The sequence below is a fragment of the Parasteatoda tepidariorum genome, chromosome 9 (genome assembly GCF_043381705.1).
Source record: "Parasteatoda tepidariorum isolate YZ-2023 chromosome 9, CAS_Ptep_4.0, whole genome shotgun sequence".
Classification (NCBI taxonomy): domain Eukaryota; kingdom Metazoa; phylum Arthropoda; class Arachnida; order Araneae; family Theridiidae; genus Parasteatoda; species Parasteatoda tepidariorum.
The window spans coordinates 83122124-83145312 of NC_092212.1; the positions used below are offsets into that span (position 1 = coordinate 83122124).

At 30.2% G+C, this 23189-nt stretch overlaps 1 protein-coding gene across 2 annotated transcripts in view; it reads left to right on the forward strand.

Annotated features, from left to right (window-relative positions):
• The window catches only part of LOC107443472 (blocked early in transport 5), a 141127-nt gene that overhangs the window by 43922 nt on the left and 74016 nt on the right, over positions 1-23189 (forward strand). Inside the window, exon 1 of one of the 2 annotated variants that reach the window (XM_021145238.3) lies at positions 9536-9668. The exons of the other annotated variant lie outside the window; for it this stretch is intronic. The gene's annotated coding sequence lies outside the window, so the exon portion shown is untranslated. Of the gene's footprint in view, positions 1-9535; positions 9669-23189 lie in introns of those variants that run through there. 2 annotated transcript variants of the gene reach the window in all.

A 23189-nucleotide genomic window follows, 5' to 3' on the forward strand; every position in this document is an offset into this window, starting at 1 on the left:
GATATCGATAATACCATTATGATTAGTTCGATCGATAACTATGTAAACACTTCACGTCAACAATACAACAACAAATCAGCAAAGAAAACAGTGAAATTGATAGTGAGATTAATTACAAGAAATATTTATACTACAAATAGCTTCATAGTTTTCATGATACTACTATGATAACTAAGTGAAGGAAATTAACATTGTCAAAAGTAAATCTTTTGAAATTATGAATGCAGAAGGAATTATGAAAGCAAAATTATTATTGAAATTATGAATGCAGAAGGAATTATGAATGCAAATGCAGAAGGAGAAAGATCTTTCTCCAGATTAAAATTGATAAAAAATTATTTGCGTTCAACAATGAATCCAAGATCGTTTGGCATCGCTCGCACTTATGTCTATTGAATACGACATTTTGCGTAGTTCGGAATTCGACAGCATAATACAAGATTTCTCTGAATCCAAAAATAGCAAAAAAGTAATATATTAGATCATAAGATTCTGTAAAATAATTTATTACCGAAAAATATTATATTTTTATTTGTATCTTCATAATTTTGTGCAAAATACACTTGTTGTTTTTAAAGCTAAATTATTTTTGTCAAAAAATTTTTTTCTGACAATTTTTTCGTAGGCCCCTGAATTTCTTAGGCCCTAGGCACGTGCCTAGTGTGCTTATAGGTTAATCCGGCCCTGGTTATGGGAGCAGAGGACTTTACCACTCGACAGATATAACGTGCATCAGTCACCATTTACTACACGGGGAGTCTTCGGCCCTCAGGGATCGAGCCCACAAACTCTTGGACATGGGCCCAGTGCCCTGCCAACCAGGCTAATCCGGCCCTAGTGTGGTAATATTTTATTTTAAAACCGTCGTTGAACAGCTGACCCAATTTTTGGGTTTACGACCACTAATGTTCAACTCCGTAGCCTTGTAATTTTGAACCCAATCCAGAAGAAAAAGGAAATCCTGGATCGATTATTGGGTTAAATATGCCTTCGTGGAGGACTTTTTGAGGGAACTAATTCGCATTTGCGTTACATGGAGTGGAGAAACACCAAAATCTCCACTGTTAGCCTGACGTCAAGAGGACTCTAACCCATGATCCAACTACCACTGAGGATATCATGCTTTAGCACTGTGTTAGGGCAAGCCAAGTTCGGAATTCATACCGCTGGCCATCACTGCATTTCACCTCATGCGAAGGAGCACACTCTATCCCCTGAGCCACCACGACTCATAATTATTAACAATAATTTAATTAATAAGGATTTTAAAGGTTGAAGGATTAAAAAGGTTTTTATATTTTTCTTTTTTGCATTGAACGGGGACGCTTACATCATAAATTTGATTCTGTAATTGCAAAAGGAAAATAAAATAAATAAAAAATGAAAAAAATAATACATCCCTCACACACAAATTGTTAAATAGAACTTCAGTAATGGTTCTTGTTTTGCACCGTAAATATGTGTGTTTCTTTTTTTACCTACGTAATCGTAATGAGCCTTCGAATAGGCAGTTAATTTTTTTTTTTATCCAGGTTCTGGCTAGTGATACTTCGATTGCACGTTCTGATTACGTTTCACCAACAAAATGGAATAAAAACAGAAGAAAGTTGTTGAATACCCAACCCTTTATTAAGCACCGCTGAAGCGCATCTTCTTTTCGCCAAAAAGGAATGTAGGACGTCGGAGGAAGACGATCACAGAAACACAAACAACACAACTCAACTCGTTGAAATGAATATTAAAAGGAAAAAAGAAAAAGAAAAAAAAACACCCAAAGAAGAAGAAGTGAAGGGTTGGGTATCTTTTGGAGATCGGGGTCGCAGGTAAAACGAAATGGTACGAAAACCTAGTTGTTCAAGTGGGCCGACCTCAATTCCTTTTTTCAATGTCAGTTTTAGAGGAAGCCAAGCGATGGAAGATCGATTTCTGAGACGGGACTTAATATTCTTCTTCTTTATATTATTATTATGGCCGTGACCGAGAATTTTTTTTTTTTTTCTCTTCTGAAAGATAGAACTATAATTTGGATAATGTGCGCGTGAATAGATATCATATTACCGTACTTTGTCGGATATGTTTTGTATATTTGAGATATTGTGTTTGAATGAAGACCTTTTTTAAAAAAACCAGGTGGTAGGAACCTCGGGGTTTAGATGGGGCTCTAGCCTGATCTCTTTTTAGAAAAGAAGGTGGTACAGCACCCTTCTAAAATTAAAAATTTTCACTCAATATTCGTGTAATTAAATTTACAATTAAAATAAACATAATTTTTTTTGCTTTTTATATATATANATCCACTATATATATAGTATATATGCCCGGTGTATACAAATTGTATAATGCAGTAAAACCTCGATATAACGAGTACGGCGTATTGCAAGAAGTTTGTTATTGCGAAAAATTGTGCTGCCAACTGAAACTTACTTAAATAAATTCCTATAGTTTTTTTTATTGAAACAGTTTGGGAAAAAAACATTTAATTATTTGTGATTTTTTTTCTTCTTTGAAATTGTTAAAAAAAAACGCTCCATCATTTCTGCTATTTGTTCAAAAATTTTATATGGATAAACAATAAAAGAACATCGTGAAATCCCTAATATATTTTGGCCTGCAACACACAATAATTACGAATGATTGATAAATGATGTTGCTATTCCAAACCATTGAGTCAATTCTGTACTTACCAATGATCTTGATAAATGATACTGCTATGCAAACCATTGAGTAAATTCGATACTTACCAATGATCTTGATAAATGATGCTGCTATGCAAAACATTGAGTAAATTCTATACTTACCAATGATCTTGATAAATGATGCTGCTATGCTGCAAACCATTGAGTAAATTCCATACTTACCAATGATCTTGATAAATGATGCTGCTATGCTGCAAACCATTGAGTAAATTCTATACTTACCAATGATCTTGGTAAATGATACTGCTATGCAAAACATTGAGTAAATTCTATGCTTACCAATGATCTTGGTAAATGATGCTGTTATGCAAAACATTGAGTAAATTCGATACTTACTAATGATCTTGATAAATGATACTGCTATGCAAACCATTGAGTTAATTCTATACTTACCAATGATCTTGATAAATGATACTGCTATGCAAACCATTGAGTAAATTCGATACTTATCAATGATCTTGATAAATGATGCTGCTATGCAAAACATTGAGTTAATTCTATACTTATCAATGATCTTAATAAATGATGCTGCTATGCAAAACATTGAGTAAATTCTATGCTTACCAATGATCTTGGTAAATGATGCTGCTATGCTGTAAACCATTGAGTAAATTCTATACTTAATAACATTGAGAAAATACTAGATAGGGCCAGTATCAGGAAAATGAAGACTCTTTTAACCCTTACTGAACCAAGATTTATGAATATTGGTCCGATGAGGGTCGAAGTTATTTCGATTCTAGGACTGCTGGATAAATGCTAAGAACAGACCACAAATGGCTGCATAGCGCATTAAAAATTAAGCATGTTTAAAGCCTCGTGAAATAAAAGAATGCGAGAATGTTTAGGACATTAAAAGAAGATCATTTATTGTGCTCTGAAACCCAGAAGGTTTGAAAAGCGTTCATGGAATAAAATAGTCGTTTTGTGCTGAAAACGTAAAAATTGAAAGAAATACAAATACCATTTGTTGGTTTCCTGGAGTACGATGTCGATAGGGGTTATGACCCCCCATGGAGGGCGATGCAGTTGCCTGATGTCGTTGCAGGCTTTGTGCAACAGTATTCAGCAGCTACCCGTTCCTTGACTGGACTGGTGGCCAAGTCCTGGGCTATATGGTTAAGGGTTTTGTATACTCGGGGCTTGGAGGAAAGAAAAAAAAAGAAAGTATTCAGCAGCTGTTGAGGCAATTTGGTCCATTTCTCTGTCCGTGCACGGATGAGGGTACCTTTGTTTATTGCAGGGTATTCTCGACCCGCAACTCTCCTCCCCAACGCATCCTACACATTTTCAACGGGATCAGATCTGAAGAATGTGCTGGCCATACGAGGCGTTGAATATTCTCCTTCTCAGCACACTGTAAGACAGCGACGATTCGATGACATGTTGCGTTGCCGTCCATAAAGACAAATTTATTTCGAACAGTACCACGGAACAAGCGATCATTTGGCAAAAGAATATCATTTATGATTTTATGAACTTTTTTAAATCCATGTGAATTCCTTAATGTTATGATCTTCATAAGCGGTCATTTTCATGAGCGTCGTTCATCGCTGAGTGTCAGAATTAATTTAGGGAAAGAATGTGTATCGTTGAATTGTTATCGTTTCACTTTTTAAATGATACTTTAATTTAATAACTTGTTGTTGGTTGTTTGATTTGTGACTTAAACTAGGACGACATCTTGGATTTTAGACTAAATTTGAATCTTCCTGTTTTTTTTGTTTTTTTTTATTCAAAATTTTGATGATATTCGATAGCACGATACTTTTCAAAAAAGAAAGTGAAAATAAAATAGTCACTTTTTTTGATTAAAAGAAATCGCTTTTGATAATTTTAGAACTTCTATGAAATTTTCCTAACAATACAATTCAGAACTTGCAACTCGATAAGAAGACGATCGCTGTAACAGAGGCATGTGACCTATGACCTCAGCGTTAGCTAATCGTTTATAAACAAAATGGAGTATTAAAGTTGAGCTAAATTTCTCCACTAAGTTAGAATGTTAATTAGCGAAGTTATTAAACACGATGCCAAATCGCACATCGAATTTGTTGAAATATAATTCTTTCTCGTCTATGTTTTTTATTTAACTTTGATATATTATTTGTTTATGAATTTTCTTGTAACCGTGATATATTTTTGTTTTGTTTACCTGGCAACTTCGATGCATATTTAGTTTGTTTATGTTCTACATTGCTTCGTGCCTGTCTTTGTGTTAAGTAAAAATTTTAATTTTCGTGGAAGACTTTAGAATGTGTCACTTAAGAGAATTGGTTCTTGTCGGGCTTGGCTTACTCGAAATAGAATGTAAAGAACAGTTGTTAACGTAAAAAAAAAATGCCATGTTTCTACAACCAATCAGGATCGAGATACTTAAACCACGCCACTTGCAGGTATCCCATTATGCGATTTGTAGTTTTGAGACCGACATTTAAAACAACAAAAGTGTCGATTTTTAGCTTTTGTAAAATTTAATTTTATCACAGTATATGCTGATGAAAACTGATTTTGGTAATGCTAAAAAACGGTTTTTATTTCAATTTCACGAGAACAAAATTCTTTATCAATGATTTACAAACAGATAAGTGTATTTAACTACGTTATAAAAACTGCTTAATGCAGAACTGTATTTGTAAAATTTTCTCAGAAATTTTTTTTTATTAGAATCTAAAATACTGTTCTCTTTATTTCTGAAATTCTAATTGGATGACAGCCTAGATGCATTTAACATGTATTGAACGATATTGCTAAATAGAGTAAAAATAAACCACCAGTTTACGTGTAAAAATTAAATAAAGAGTACGATAAGCATATTTCAAATTTTCTCTCCCCTTTGACAGTTGAGTTCGGTAGAGAGGCTTCGTGATCCTATTGTTTATAATTCTTGGTTCAAATGGGGCTATATAGACAAAAATTATAAACGCTTGCAAAAACCCAATCATTAAAATGAAAGATTAATTAGAGTGTTTCTCCCCGAATGTACTCAAGTGAATAAGAAAAAAAGAAATCAGGATGTTCCAGTTTCAGTTTCCTTTCTAAAAACTTTTCGTTACCTTTAAGGGTTTGTCGATTTGCATGATGACAATTATTATAAGATTTGCATGAAGTGGTATTCGAAATAGAGCGATTCATCTTCTCCCGTCAGCCACCAAGAAAAAGAAATCTTTCGCCGCCAAATTTGGCGCTCAATTCAGACAATTCGATTAGATAATAGATAGGTTATTATCTGTAGGTAGAAACTATCGATTTAGTCACTTTGTAGAGATTAAAATGTGGGTATTTTATATCTTAAAAGATAAATATATGCATGAATATATGATATAAAATTGCGCTCATAAAAATATATCTAAAGTATACTAATAGCGGGATTTTTTAATAAAAGTAACACTTGTATACTTACACATTTTTTAATCTTTTTAAAAAAAGTACTGAGAGAATCGTTTTATAAATTTAGAAATGTTTAGGTTATGCAATTTCTCATACTCATCAATGAAGTTTAAAGATTTTAGAGGTTTTAAGAACCAATAGTAAATTACAAACGGAAAATATTATTTTTGATCACCCTATGCCAAAAAATGTAGCAATAAATTTGTTATTTTTGACAATTATTTTGGTTACTATATGCAGTAATTGCACAAAATATTTCGTAAACCTAGATTAAATATTTATGAAAATATTGACATTCTTAAAAAAAATTTACTTTTTTTTTTCTTCATTTTTTTGTCATAAATTTAAAAATATCCAATAAAATTTTTAAGGCAATTTGAAATTAATTGTAAAATTATTGCTTTAAAATTTGAGAAAAATTCGCTAGAAGCTGCACAAGATAAGAATGATTAAAGTAGTTATTTAATATTGAAATTTTAAATTTATTTAATTTAATTTATTATATTCAAAAAAATAATTTTGTTTATTTAGGGAATCGTATTTGGCAACTAATAAAAAAAGTTCGATTTGAATATCTTAAAAATTTAGAAGTTTTAGACCTTTTTAAAAGAAGGCTAAAATGATTAGGGGTTTTCCAAAAATTTCATTTTGTACCATTATGCAAAATTTATTAACATCGACATTGTAGGGAATCATCCCTCATAAAATTATCTTTTTTTATGCATATTTTCTTTCCTTATATTATCATATTTCGGTGTATGAACGTTTATTGTAAGGTATTATCATTCGTTATTTAATTTTTTCTTATGATACAAAATAATACTTGTAGAAAACCTCTTATCATTTTGAGTTTCTATTAAAAATTACAAAAACTACTTAGAAAATTGCTTGACATTTTTTAAATTTGCAAGATATTTAAATTGGATTTTTTTCATTAGTTGCCAAATATGATTAACTACAAAATTATGAAGAAAAAATAATGTTCATATTTTTCTACGCATGCGCAGTATAAGAGAACTATTTTAATTACTTAAATATTACGCAGTTCTCAAAATAGAAAAATAAAAATTTTTAATTAATTTTAAATTCCTCCAAAAATTTTGTTTAATTTTATTAAATATTTTTAAAGCTATAGCCAAAAACCATAGGCCAAAAAAATAATTTTTTTTATAAAAATGAGTATATTTTCATAAATATGTAACCTAAGTATAAAAAAGTTTGGGCTGTTATTGCATATAATCACCGAAATAAATGTTGAAAATGACAAATTTATTGCAAAATTTTTTGGTATAGGGTGATCAAAACTATTATTTTCTGTTTGTAATTTATTGTTGGTCCCTCAAACCTCTAAAAGCTATAAACTTTATTGAAAAATATGAGAAATCGCATGATGTAAAGACTTCATTTAGGACACATTTCTTTTAGCATGATGTGAAGACTTTTTAAAGTCTAAGACTCTATTTAGGTGACAATTGCAGGTTGTATTGGTTTCAAATGAAATTTGAGAACTCTGGTTAGTCGGAAAGTGATCCAAATTTTGATAGACGATAAAATTACTTTCTCTTTCTTGATCTGGTTAAAAAATAAACAAATTATAAAATTTTATTTTATTTCATCCTTTTCTTAATTTTAATTTTGTGCTTGTTATTTTGTTTCTGTCAGAATGAGATCGAAATTTCGAATGGAAGAACATTTTTTTCTTGCACCATTTAGGTGACAATTGTAGGTTGTGTTGGTTTCAGATGAGATTTGAGAGTTCTGATTAGTCGGAAAGTGATCTGAATTTTTGAGGGACGATAAATTCTATTTCGTGATAAATTTTGAATGTAGTGATCAGGAAATAATTGAATCTTTCATTGTCATGGAGATTTAAACCCTTTAGCCAGTAGGTGGCCAATATTCCCTTCTCACAGACACAAAAGAAATGTGAAAAATTTATAAAATTATGATAAATTCTAAGAGAAAAAACAACAACATTCTCATGCAATCATGCTTGCTAAAGTATTTGCTGAATGTAAACAAATGAATTAATAAATAATTAAATAAACAGTTGTAATCATGAAATAACTGATGTAAATAAATGAATTGAAAAATAATGAAATAAAATTTTCTTTTTGAGGTTACAAAAACCTTTTTTAAGAATTTTCTTAAAGAAGCCTTAAGAAAACTTAAAGAAACATTTTTAAGAATTTTTAATTTATTTTAAAGAAATTATATTTTTATGTTTTAAAGGACTGCATTATTTCCTCTAAATNCTCATGCAATCATGCTTGCTAAAGTATTTGCTGAATGTAAACAAATGAATTAATAAATAATTAAATAAACAGTTGTAATCATGAAATAACTGATGTAAATAAATGAATTGAAAAATAATGAAATAAAATTTTCTTTTTGAGGTTGCAAAAACCTTTTTTAAGAATTTTTAATTTATTTTAAAGAAATTATGTTTTTATATTTTAAAGGACTGCATTATTTCCTCTAAATTGCAGTGTTGGCATTGATAAAAAAAAGAAAGAAATGAACTTAGAAATACACATAAATTATGTCAAATTTATCTAAAATTATTATTTTACATTTTTTGAAAATGGTACACTAATAGGTAAAAGAAGTGTGTTTTTTTAAAAAAAAGAAAAAAAAGAAATGAATTTAGAAATTCATATAAATTATTTCCAAATTTATGTAAAATTATTATTTAACATGGTTTGAAAATGGAGACACTAATAGGTAAAAGAAGAGGTTTGAAGGAAAAAAGGAATGAATTTAGAAATACATATAAATTATTTCAAATTTATATAAAATTATTATTTAAGGTGTTTTTAAAATGGAGACACTAATAGGTAAAAGAAGTGGTTTGAAGAAAAAAAGAAAAGAATTTAGAAATACATATAAATTATTTCAAATTTATGTAAAATTATTATTTTACATTTTTCGAAAATGGTGACACAAATAGGTAAAAGAAGAGGTTTGAAGAAAAAAAGAAATGAAATTAGAAATATATATAAATTATTTTAAATGTATGTAAAATTATTGTTTAACATGTTTTGGAAATGGAGACACTAATAGGTAAAAGAAGAGGTTTGAAGAAAAAAAGAAATGAATTTAGAAATACATATAAATTATTTCAAATTTATATAAAATTATTATTTAACATGTTTTGAAAATGGGGACACTAATAAGTAAAAGAAGAGGTTTGAAGAAAAAAAGAAATGAATTTTGAAATATATACAAATTGCATCAAAATTTTGTAAAATTATTATTTTACATTTTTCGAAAATGGTGACACTAATAGGTAAAAGAAGAGGTTTTGTATTTGTTTATATTCATCGTAAATGGCGAAAGAGTAGCCAATTCTGGCAACCGTAAAAAAAGTGATCAAATCCGAAAGTAGGTGTCACACACCGGTTGCATGGCGCTCTTTTGACCGCGAAAAAGTTTCACTCTTTTTCTAAAAGTGGTTTAGAACGAACGTCAACTCGTTTTTAGATTGTGTTTTCCCCCCGCCGCCCGGAACAAACACCACCGATTATTTGGAATTTTTATATCATACGACATGAATATTCATCGTTAAGACAAAAATCATTGGTGAGTACCATTTTACAATTAGTTTGTTTCCTATTCTTTTCATTAAGGAATTTTTTTTTGGAAACTAATTAAAATGTTTCTGAAACTTGAAAACTTAATGAATGATAACAAATATCATATGCAAAACCTTAAATGCGGGAAATATTTTCGTTTTCAAAACTGCTTCGAAATAATTAGTTGAAAATGAAGCAAAACACAAAAATTCTAAATTAAAAATTCTAATTAAAAATTTCTAAAATTATGTTTGCGATTTGGCAACAGATACCACGTTCCCCCATAACTGTGATCAGTTGTTTCAACATAAATAATTAAACTTCTATTGAACAATGACAAAATGCAATAAATTCTTCACCTTTGGTGCAATTTTTTCTCCTTCCCTTATTTAAATATAAAATAATATTCCAGGTAAGGGGGGTGGAAAGTAGGTGCTGCAAAGATGCACTTGGCAATATATATTTTAGCTAATATGATTTAAAATATATATTATATATTTTATTGACAATATATTTTTATATATTATATTATAATCACGTTTCAACTTAACTTTAGATATGTTAACTCACACTTTAGATTAAGAAATTTCAATTCTAGATGGGTATTTATGAAAGGGTGCACATAATATGTGTACATGAGTGAAAAATCAATTTCCTATTGCTGAACTTGCAATTATGAGTTTGCAATTGTTTTCTAGCTATAATAGTTAAATCTTGCTGATATTTTCTCAAAAAATTTTTTTTTCTTTCTTTAAATTTTCGTCATGTGTTGATAATATCTGGACGTTAATTTCGGTTACCTTTCTGAATTTTTTTTTAAATGCTTGCATTCTTCTGCATGTATGTATTTATTAAATGCATGTGTCTATTCAATACATGCATTTGTTTTTGCTGATATTTATAAAATCAATATATGGATTCTTTTGAATTATTGACTGAATGCCATGCATTCTTTTTTGCTAGTATTCCTTATATGCATGCATTTTTTTATGCTAGCTCTTTTGCGTGTATTTATTAAATACGTGCATTCTTTTTTGCATGTACTCATTACATGCATGCATTTTTTTATGTTAGCTTTTTTGCGTGTATTTATTAAATGCGTGCATTCTTTTTTGCATGTACTCATTACGTGCATGCATTTTTTTATGTTAACTCTTTTGCGTGCATTTATTAATTGCGTGCATTCTTTTTTGCATGTACTCATTATATGCATGCATTTTTTTATGTTACTTCTTTTGCGTGTATTCATTAAATGCATGTATTCTTTTTTGCATGTACTCATTACATGCATGCATTTTTTTTTATGTTAGCACTTTTGCGTGCATTCTTTTTTGCATGTACTCGTTATATGCATGTATTCTTTTTTCGTGTAAGTTCTTTTGCATGTATTTATTAAATGCGTGTTTTCTCTTTTTAAAGTCTAAGACTCTATTTAGNAAAACTCCTCCGGGGGTAGGTCGGTCACTAAAGATTTCACCCAACTACATATTTTCATTCATTGTCTCTGAATGGCCCACCTATGCCAAGTGTCTCGATTTTTTTAAAATCAAATTTGTTATAATTAGATGATTAAAAGTTCATTATAGTTTCTAATCCATTGTGAATTACTTATTTGTACCAGTCTAAAGGTTCTACTTAAAAATTTTCTTTTAAATATTTATAAGTTTTTTCATCTTTATTGGTCCAGGTTACATTATCATAAGTTACAATAAGCCCGATAACTGTTTTTTGAATTTTACATGTATTTGTTCGATGCATGCCTTTATTAAATACCTTTTTACTCATATTTATTAAATGTATTTTTTCATTTGTGCGCTCATTTTTTAAACGCATTTATTCTTTTCTGCGTGTAATTTTTAAACACATGCGTACTTTTTTGTGTTGTTATGTCACTTAATGAAAATACAAAGCGTTTGAGTAGCGAGGGCTCATGGGATAGAACCTTTAGCCTTCCAATGAGGTGAGCCGGGTTCGAATTCCAGTGATGGCTGGTCGATACGAATTCCGCATCCGGCTTTCACCGACCACAGCGCTGACGTGAAATATCCTCAGTGGTAGACGGATCATCGATTAGAGTCCCCTTACCGTCAGGTTAAATGTAGGAGGTTCTCGTGGTCTTGCTCTCCATGTAACGCAAATGCGGGTTAATTCCATCAAAAAGTGTTCCATGAAATCAAATTTCTCCCAGATCCAGGAGTTCTCTTGTCTTCTGGATTGGGTTCAAAATTACAAGGCTACGGAGTTGAAAACAAGCAGTCTTAAAAACCCAAAATATTGGGTCAGCTGTTCAACGACGGTTATAAAATAAAAAAATTTAAAACAAATATTAAACCGTCTAATTTTTTGTAAAAGTATATATGTTTTTAATTCTTAACGTACATTAAAGAGACTTTAAAATTAACACATTTTGATTGATGACGAATGAAAATTGTATAAATATTTAATTTGTCTTCAGAATATCGTTCGTTATTTTATTTAGTTTTTTTTTTAAAAAAATATATATATATTAAAATGTTAAAATCTCATATCTTTCGATTTCTAAATAATTCATAAAAATAGCATTCCTTCAATAGACAGTTATGAATCAGGGGGTAATGGAGGTTAAGGTTAAACCTTAACGTGACCGACGAAATCATGAACGTCGATTATGTGGTCAATATTTCGCATCAACCGCCTTTACTTTCCAGGAAAGCTGACATTTATCGATCCGAATATGGGTGAGCTTTAAGTCGCCCCCTGAGATCGAATCCTAGTTCTCTTTAAAGAAAACTAAATAGTTTAACCACTGAGCCATTGCGAACTAAATAATTCATATTGTTTTAGTATGAATTTGATAAACATATATTCTGTTTTGATCTATTGATTCTTAAAAAAAAAATTATAAAAGGGGTAAGATATGGTAATTTTAACTGAATACTGAGATTAATAAATTTGTTCTAATAATTTATGTTTTATAAGGAATGGAAAAATATGATTTTTATTAAGATTTAGACACTTTTTTAAAGTAAAATGTGTGATTTTAACTTTAATTTTTTTAAACATTTTTATTGCGTTAATGACTGGTGATGTTGTTGCAAATCAAAATACTTTATTTGAAATTAATAGAAATATATTCCCAAATTCAAGCACTTATCTTTTATTGTTTTTGTAGGTTTATTATATTGTCCTATACCGTGTTTTTTTAGAGAAAATGTTTTTAACACATATTTTTCCTTACAAAAGAGGTTTTAAGGATGATTAATACAAAACGATTCGATAAATATATCAATTTTTTAATACTAAATTATTAGTTCTTTAACTTTTTCAACTGAAATCGTTTATTGAAATAATTTCAATACTATCAGAAGTATTAAAGCTGCTTAACCTTATCATAGCAGTGTTAAGTTAAAATAAAATTAGAAAGTTATAAAGAAGAAGGCGGATTTTTTTAAAAGTAATGCAGCATTTTTTTGTCTCAATTTTTATTTTATATTTTGACTTTTTGACATAAAATCTTTTCTTGTAAATGTTTCGAAAAATTCCCAGTACATGGAAAGATATTCATGATTTTACAAGATTATTGTTTGTTGTTATATTATCGTTTGTTGTTATATTATTGTTTGTTATGATGGATTAATATTTATGCACGTTTTTATATTATTGATAAAGCAATTTTTAAAAAAAATTAATATTTTGCGATGTTACAAAGTAACATCAGATTTTTCTAAACACTATTGAATCAAATTGTAGTTAGTTTTATCAAAAGATATATTTCTACCGTTTTTTAAAACCATTCAAAAATTAAAACTTTCTTAATGTTGTAAAAATGTGAACTGTTTAGACAATTTATACATTTTAAAAGAATTCTGAAATATTTTTTAATCTAGCAAAGTCTTGTAGAACTATGATCCAATCTTAACGCTCCTGAATAAATACAAAACACGAATCTACCAACAACAAAAAAAGATGTCACATGACAAGCTTCTCTTTTGGCCGAAAGCAAGCGATAACTCTGATGTTTAGAAAGAAGAGAGATTTGTACTTGCTTTATTAGTACTAAAGTACCAACACTGAATTAATTGATGTTAACGTTATTGTTCCAATATTTTGAGAAGTATTACAACTCAATTAACAGTTATAATGAATTGGCCTATTATAGGTTAAATCTGTGGTCATGGAACAAAAGTATCAGGATCTTTTAATTTGAGTAGCATTTTATTTTGATGTTATATTCTATTTGTCGTTAAGAAACAGAAGATCTTTGCGAAGCAAATGGAACATTCTATTTCAATATAAAAATTAACTTGTTCATCCGAAATTTTGATTGTTCTTCAAGCATTCTCATTTTAAAAAAAAGAATATGCAACTTTGTTATTAATAAACCCTAGTAACAATTTTACCTTGGCTCCAGTTGGCTTCAAAATTGGCTAGATATGGGTTTTATAAGAACATGCACCGAGGGACCAATATTGGGATGTCTAGATTTTTTAATATTGGTCCTGGAATAGCCTATATAGGGCCTACATTGGCCGATATAGAACCTATATTGTCTAAATAATGGATATAAAATATCGGGTGTGAACTGACAATTCTACATAGGGCCGATATTGGTTGTAAAGTGGCTGTGAAATATCGGGGGAATCAGAAATTCTATAGAGGGCCTATATCGGAAAAATAAAGGCCCTTTGAACCCTTACGTAGCCAAGATTCATGAATATTGGACCAATGAGGGCCCAAGTTATTTTGCTGCTAGGGAAGCAAAGGGATCTTTAACTTTCACCAGAAGGAAATTAATTGTCACAGTCTTTATATCGCAGTCTTTACCTGCAAAATTGCTTATTTTACTCTAACTCTTTACTTTTATTCGTTACTCTTCCTTTCTCTTAAAGTATTTACCTGTAAATATTTATTTATACATTCTCGTATTATTCTTCGCTATTATTTTGATATTGATGGCTATTATTATGGTGTGGTATACTTTTAATCAGTAAAATATGCAGGGAGATATGTAAAGGCCCGTTTCGTCCAAACGAAGTGAAAATATTTTAATGAAATTACCGATCATAACTTAAAAAACCAATTAAACTGGAAAAACTTTAATAACTTGTTTTCAATTAATTTGCTTGTATTTAATTGCCGTGATTATATTTTTATTAATAATTAATTTGGGACAAAAATAATAGTTGGCAAAATTTAATATTATATGCTTTTATAGGTCCCAATCGAAAATATGTCCCATTCTCTGAGTTTCAATGTAACGAACTTGTATATGTTGTATATGCTTGAGTGTGTGTGCATATATATATATATATATATATATATAAAACTTATATAATCTTAAAACTTATAAACCCGATATTTCGAACGGTGATGGTTCAGGGGATAAAGCGTTCGACTTCCAATGAATTGAATTGGGTTCGAATCCCAGCGAAAGCTGATTGATACGAATTCCGCTTCCGGCTTGCACCGACCACAGTGCTGACGTAAGATATCCTCAGAGGTAGACGGATTTTGGGTTACAGTTCCCTAGCCGTCATAATAACCTTGGGAGGTTTTCGTGGTTTTCCTCTCCTTGGGGCAAATGGGGGTTAGTTCCATCAAAAAGTCCTCCACGAGGACAAATTTCTCCCAATACTTGATCCAGAAATTCCCTTAACTCTTGGATTGGGTTTAAAATTACAAGGCTACGGAGTTAAACATTAGTAAGTCGCGCACCCAAAATTGGGTCGACTGTTCAACTACGGTTATAAAATAAATTTTAAAAAAGGAAAAGAAAAAAAAAACGATATTTCGGTCAAGAGATTTTGTTCCTAAATCCATTCGATTTTTCTGAAGATGCATCCAAACGAGTCTAAACATCTCACGAACATACGAATATTTTTCGTTGAAACTGACGTTTCGAGGCGAAATTTCGTTAAGATATGAGTGTAATTCCGGCAACTGATACCATTAATTTTATCGCTGATTTATTTTGTAAAGTGCACAAAATCTTTTTCCCTTCTTATTTTTTTTAAATATTTTGTTCTATTCTGAAACTTTTTCAATGTCCCTTTCCTCTAAAACGGAATTAATTCCGAAACGTTAAAGTGAAGGTCGGAAACACCCATCCTCCGAAACTCGGTTTCTGGGTCCGATTTCTCCCCCTCCCCCCTCTTCCATTGTTTTCCAACTAACAATAGGAAAAATCTTCACTGGATTAGTAGAACAATTTCCATGAAGGTCGAACGAATAGAAAAGTGTTGTTCCGCTTCATCTGATAAAATCTATTCTAATTCCATATTAATCTTTATTAAATTGCATTCTTTAACAATATATGTATACATATATAAATAGATTACTTGGTAGCTAACGTTTTTTAAATGAATCCACGCTCCTTTCCTATTTCTCAAAGGCTGAGTACATTTTTTTACGATTTTACTTCTTAATTAATCAAGGGTTGAGATTAACCCGCTACGAAGAACGAAACGACTGCAAATCGCTACCTTTTTTACGTAGTTACTATTTCAATACGCCACTTTTTGTTTAAAGTAGTTTACTATTGTATATAGCTGTTATATTATTGTATTGCAATCATGTTTATTCTGAGAATAGTTGATTTTATGAAGCGACTGCTGTTACAAATCGGAATGTCTACGCTTATAAACAAAATTTCAGAGACTAAAAGTTAAAAGGCTGAATAAAAGTTATGATCGCATTATTACGCTCACTGGTTACCCATTAGTCAAATGCTTTTTCTTTCTGGATGGACTCCGTTAAACGCCACAACATTACAAATCATGGGTTGCAAAAACTGTCTCCATTGATGTTTGTCGTCGGATTGGTTTTCAAATCCTGCCTGTGTACGTGTTTCAAGATGTCACCTTCCTTCTTCAATATTCATATTTATATTAAAATCACCGTCAAGCTAGTAAATATACGTTATAAAGAACATAAAAAATACTTTAAATTATTATTATGTAAATACATTAGAAATGCCTGCTAGTGAAACAACAGCGGTAGCCATAGCAACACATGCAGTGACGACGCATGCGCACTGTTTACTATTACTCTCGAACACAGTTGAAAAGTGTGTGCACGCCATCAAGCCCAAACTAAGACCCATTTTTCGAATGGATAATAAATTACTACATTACTGCTTAATTTTTTCGGAATCTACGCTTGACATTCTAATTAAACAAGATCTACATTTCTTTTAATATGCAGAGAGTTTTTGAAATATTAGCATTTTGTTTGATTAATAAAATTAAAGATTCAACATAGTTTAAAAGCTTTTTTTAGCATTTAAGATTTCTTTTGCTCTAAATCTCATTTTAAAATATAAAGCTCTTTTTCTGACATTCATTAACCTTATTGAATGAGTGATAATAGGCATATTATGACTATTCTTTATTCGTTAACGGAGTTTTTTGAACTCTCATCGTTCAGTTTTCCTAAAAGATCCACTCCTGTAACTTTTTGTTGGTTGGAATTTGTTATTTATATGCTCTTGATAAAATAAAAAAGAGCAAAGTTAATATTTATTTCTAACATACGCCCTACTAAAGTTAAATTTTACAAAATGGTGATTAGGATTATATACGGGGATGGTTTTAGCATATTTTAATATTTAAATGATTCCGTTCTTGCAGACAGGATCTTAAAAAGCGGCTGACTTTTTAATTTAGTGATTTTTTTAATGGCGATCTCATCACTTATTTTTAAAAAAAATATCCCTAGTTTGTAACTGTCAACTGCTTTTAACATTAGTAAAAAGAGGTTGATTTTATTATTTAGTGATTTTATTAATGGCGACCTCATTACTTATTTATTTTATTTTATAACTCTCGTTGAACTGCCGGTCTAATTTTGAGCTTATGACTACTAATGTCAACAACTAACCCGCATTTGCGTTACATGGAGAAGAAAACCACGAAAACATCCCACGGTTAGCCTGCCGGCAAGGGGACTCTAACCCATGATCCGTCTACCACTGATGATATTTTACGTCAGCCGTTTTAAATTTTAATTTAAATTTTCATTATTTAGATTTTTTTAACAAATGATTTTTTAAACAATGATGGAAATCTTTTCTGATATATTAGGAATTTTAAAAAAAAAATAAAAAATGGGTCGCAAAGGCTTCTTTATAGGATCGGGAAAAAACAGTTCTTGATAAATAATGTTTTTTTCTTAAAAAATATTAAAATAATAAAAATATGCATTTGTTAATTTAGGATATGCAATTTTCATATTATACATTTGTGTGTTACCATATGTCTGTTTTTCATTATTAAGTTCTAAAAAATAATATTTTTATCTGTTTAAACGGACAAAAACGAATCGGGACGGAGAGCAGCAAAGTTTATTTAGCGTTAATTACACAAAAATCAAGATATTTTTTTAGAAAAAAAACTAGAAATAGACAAATGTATAATGCAACTTAACTATGTTTCTTTAAATGCTGTTTCACAGTTATATAGGTATAATTTTGACAGAAAAAAATCCATTTATGACTTTAGATACCGCTTGCTAGATTTCTCTTTTTCTGATTAGGAGACAATCTTGTATTTTACATGTTTCGATAGAGATACTGCCGGAGGGTAAATGGCAATCAATCATCAATTTATTTATAAAAATGAGACACCAAATATTAAGAGAATGTTTAACTCAGTAATTCCTCTTACACCTTACTAGGCGTCAAATACGCCAAAAATCGTTGAGTGAAAACGAAAAAAAATATTTTATCCTGTTGGGGCAATGAATCTTTCGACCATGCCAACCTTCATCTATCAAAAAGTGCCTCAAAATTGAATCGAGTTAGTCTTTATATACTAGGGAATTGATGTTTAATAATCGTAGCGATAGTTACGCCACAATACTCCCCCACCGAAATTTTATCAGGGATAGAGTTCTGTGAACTGATACCGCTATTTGCAGTATTTGCGAAAGAGCTCGAGAGTTGTATTAAGTTCACCGGATTTTGAGTGCTTGTGACGAGAGCTGTATTTCATTCACCGAGTTTCGACCGTTTGTCGTGAGAGCTGTATTAGGTTGACGATTATGTGTGTGGTTTCTCCTCTGTTGTTATTAGCAGTCAAGTGTGTGCAGGATCCCGTTGTGTGTAAATGAGACTGAGAAACAACAGCGCGAAGAGAACAATGACGCAGTCACAAATAGCAAGTCAACTTTTGAATGTGTACCATCCAGCGAAGTAGACGCGTTCACTGCGATGTGAACGTCACTACCTATAAAAGACTCTTTAAAATATTTAATTCGAGGAATGCAGTTTTATCATTGATAATCTTAAATTATGTTTAATGTCCAATCAAAACTAACATAACCTAAAACCAAGAACTGCAGTTGAATTTGCAGTCCTTGTGTTGCTATATCTAGTCTAGCTATGAATTTGTTTTTGTGTATATGTATTTCTGTGAATGGCCGAAATTGGTGGTTGTTGACTTTCACCGACTATGTAATTGTTGACATTCACAGATGAAAGTCGACATTCTCTTGATTTTGGTCATGCACTGTTACATATGCATACGGTGAACTACGGAATGATAACTTAAAAGAACAGCTATAAAAGTTGAAAATGGTTATTAGGGAAACGCATTTTTTTTATCAAAGAATGTAGTTATTTTATTTTGATTTGAAAAGCGCTGTAAGAAATAGTATCGTAATATTTATATATGATTGTTCGTTTCATAATTTGTTCAATATATTGTTACTAGAGATATTTTTTTTTTCCTTAAAAAAATGCTATTTCTATTTTAATGGCATTTTACTTGAAATAATTTCATGAAAGCAACCGAAAGATTAAGTAAATTATGAATAATAAATATTAAATAAATCTCTAGTTAATTAAATAAATATTACATCGCTGCTTTTCCTTCGTACAGGTTTGATCAGTTATAATTAAAATCCTCGATTGTCCAAATATCTTCTTGTTTAGAAATTCTTTATTTTGTCTATGAATAAATAAAAAATTATCTATGTGCATTTTAATAGAAGGACAAAGAGGTAGAGAATTCATATTTTAAATAGGGTTTCGCTTTTAGTATACAGTATCCAGTAATTTGGAAGTTCTGGCTGTCCGAAAGAATCCATAATATCCAGGAATCTCTGTTAACTTTTTTATTCTGACTTTAGCTAAAACATTTAGGTAAACGTTTTCGTATCTATATATTGATTAAAAAAAGAATGATGTCTTCTTCCCTGTGTGTTCTCCCTCATATACCAAACGATATTTGCATGCATGATGCGTGTTCAAAGAGCTACTGTTCGAATGTGCTTCTAACAAAGAAGATTGGCAGTGAAAAGAGTGAGGTCGGTCGCTGACTTCTTTTTATAAATAAACGAAAACTGTGTCGTTGAACAGGTGATAATCCTCTTTCGCTCTTCAACTGATTCGATCAATGATGAATCTTCGGCCCCGGAAAGAGGAAAAATATTTAATAAACGTTCTCTCATTAGCGTTGCCACATACTTAAATAGTTTCCTATTGCAATTCAAATCCGCGTCTTCCATTGAATATTTTTGTCGCTTTCTTACTATTCATTTTTTTTTTCTCTATAAGAGTGGTTAAAATGAATTATTCAGATTGTGCACAACCTAGTATGTTATATTGATGAATAATTGTTTCTTACAAGAATACCCTTTCATATGTCTTATTTTATTGAATAGCTAAACTTTAAATTTGGAAATTTGAAAGTGACTTTTATAAGAGGGTGATAACGATTTTTATTATATCGTTTTCATCTGACGTTTCGTAATAATCACTTTGTCAAACGAATTTAATAGTTTATTTTTCAAACGATTGTTAACGATTAATATTTTGATTAACTATCCTTATAGAAATGATTTACCCTCGAAATTATTCTTATTCTACTATTAAAGTGAAATTTTTGATATTTTTGAATAAATAATGCATACTCATCAGTGTTAGTAAAATTCATAATTCTTTTAAAAAAATTGGATTTATTTGATTAAAAAAAACTTTCTTACAATTACAAGCCGCCATTTTTTTATATAATAATAGCTAAAAAAGTAGATATTTCTGAATAAAATGTTTCAAAAGTTAGGAAGGAGCAGAGGAACCAATTTTCACAAAATAGAAGAACAGAACACTTCACAACAAACTCCTGTAATCTAGTTGTCATGTCATATATGTTGAGATTTTTTTCCCAATTTTTTTTAAACCACTTACATCAAATTGAAGAATAAATATTTAAGTCTTTATTTTACAACCACGAAAAAAAAAAGTAAATAAAGAGATAACTAAAAACTACGGTTTCGTAGTTGCTTCACTCACCTTAAATTGTTCTAAAGTCATTGTTTTTTCTTGACAATTAATTGAGTGTTTCACGAAAATCAAATACGATTCAATTTAAAGATGCCAACAGTTTTTATTCTACTAACATAAATAATTTTAATTTTACATGTTGCAAGCAAACTTAATTAATTTACTATGATTTTTTTTTTTCTTGTACAAAATGCCTAAGATTTTCCTCATGTATTCAAATTTAAAAATATAAGATTTTTTGGTTTTTATGTTAATCTTTAACATTTGTACTTTAAACAGATTTATTACAATATTTGATACTGGAAAATATATTTATGTGTAAAAGTGATAACTTTATTTATTTTTCTTGATGAAGTTTGACAAAGTCAAAATTTATTTCAAAAGGGCTAGAAAAAAATATGTAAATTATGCATTTTTGCAAGTTCCTTATAATAACTGCTTTTTAATTTAAAAAAAACTGTCTAGTTATCTTTTGCACAAAGTTTTTAAATTTTTGATAAGTCCTTAAAATTTTGGACTCTTTGGATTTCTTCTTCTGATCTTTGTATGAACCCTGAATGATCCTTTTCTTCAGACCCTTGCTACCCTTGTAACTGCTTAGCAAGAACAATGCTTCCATTTGAACAGGTAGACCTCATTTCTGAAAGCATCAGACATCGCTGTATTGCTGCTATAGTGGTGTTCATACTCCATACTGGAGATACTTTTTCTACTCCGAACTGACACATCTGATTTATTCATTTCGTACACAAGATAATTTCTGTAACACCATAATTTTCTAGTTAATACTTTTTATGTTGTTTTATATAGTATTATGTGCACCATAATGTGTGCCAGTTTCATTCAACTAACTGCGTACCTTCTTGAAGTCGAGATGGTTCAGTTTTTAAAACACTGCACTTTCTTAGTAAAGAACAGGGATTCGATCCCCAGTAGCTGCTTGAAGTTCACTCAGCTTCATATCTGGGAAGTAAAGGCATTCTATGCACAGTGTTGACCACATTGCTGCAATTCTCGAAATTGGGCAGCTCTTCAAAATCTCTTTGTGTTGGTCTCGATATTGGGAAGCTCCCATGAACACAGCGGGCTGTTGCGGGAATGCTTTACTTTTTTAACAATCGCAAAAAGGTAGTTAAATATCTACATCACAAAATGTTAAAAAAAATAAGCTAATATTATCGAAATATTTCAAAAAAAGGTCATAAAAGAACACCACTCTATGCTTTAAACTTTTCATTCGGATTCATGATCAAAAAGCGTAATCGAGAAAAGGAAGGGATTCCGGGTAAATACCGTTATGAATTTTATTAATTTCTAGTTGATGACAGCCAATGATTTAGCTGCGTTAATTAAGGATCATATCACATTTTTTTGTTCGTTTTTTCAGCCACTAAGTAATGCACCGACAACAACCATTATCTTTTTAGATATGTTTGTAGAGAAATAAAATATCTGAATAATTTATTCACTCGAAGAAACTTGTAGAAAAGGTAAGGAAAAATCTGTTTGGAACAATTAGGAGAAGAGAGTGATAAATAGAGCAGCATCTTCCACAAATGTAAACAAACATTGTGGGAAAAAGTGTGTCAAGAGGCAATCGTCCCTTTCAGTGTTAATGCTCTCTTCCGCACGATGAACTGACTGCCTATTCCCTCAAGTTGAAGGTCCTCTCATCCATCCATCTATCTCCTAACCTCAATTCAACATCGGATACACTCTCAATCACCAGGAAAAGTATTGTTCCCATTGCTGCGAATTAATACATTTAAAACGATTCGGCTATTTTTAAATATACACGAGCAGCTTATGTTTCGTTTTAAAATCCCCGTTCTAGTACTGACCGATGACCGTCCGTTACATAGTCCTATTATATGTGTGTTATGTTGAAAGCCTGACATTTGGTAAATCCTACATTTTACAGGTAAAACCTAGGATTTATGAGACTTATACAGATATATATATATACATAATATTATACTCCATTTTGCGGATATAATCGTGTGAGCTGATGAAGAGATTACATTTTCCCCCCGGTTTTTTACTGAATTTTTTTTCATTTTATTTTAATAATTTTATTCTTCCCTTTTCATTATTCTGTCATTTTTTCCATGTTTTCTCTACAATTTGAACTTTAGGATAAATATTCTTTATTCAGAAATATCGCATTTAATTATAGTAAAGGATGCGTCCTGATGAAGACCTTTGCTTTCTCCCATTAATAGTTTTTCTACTTTATATTATTTTATTAATTCTTTGTTTTTATATATA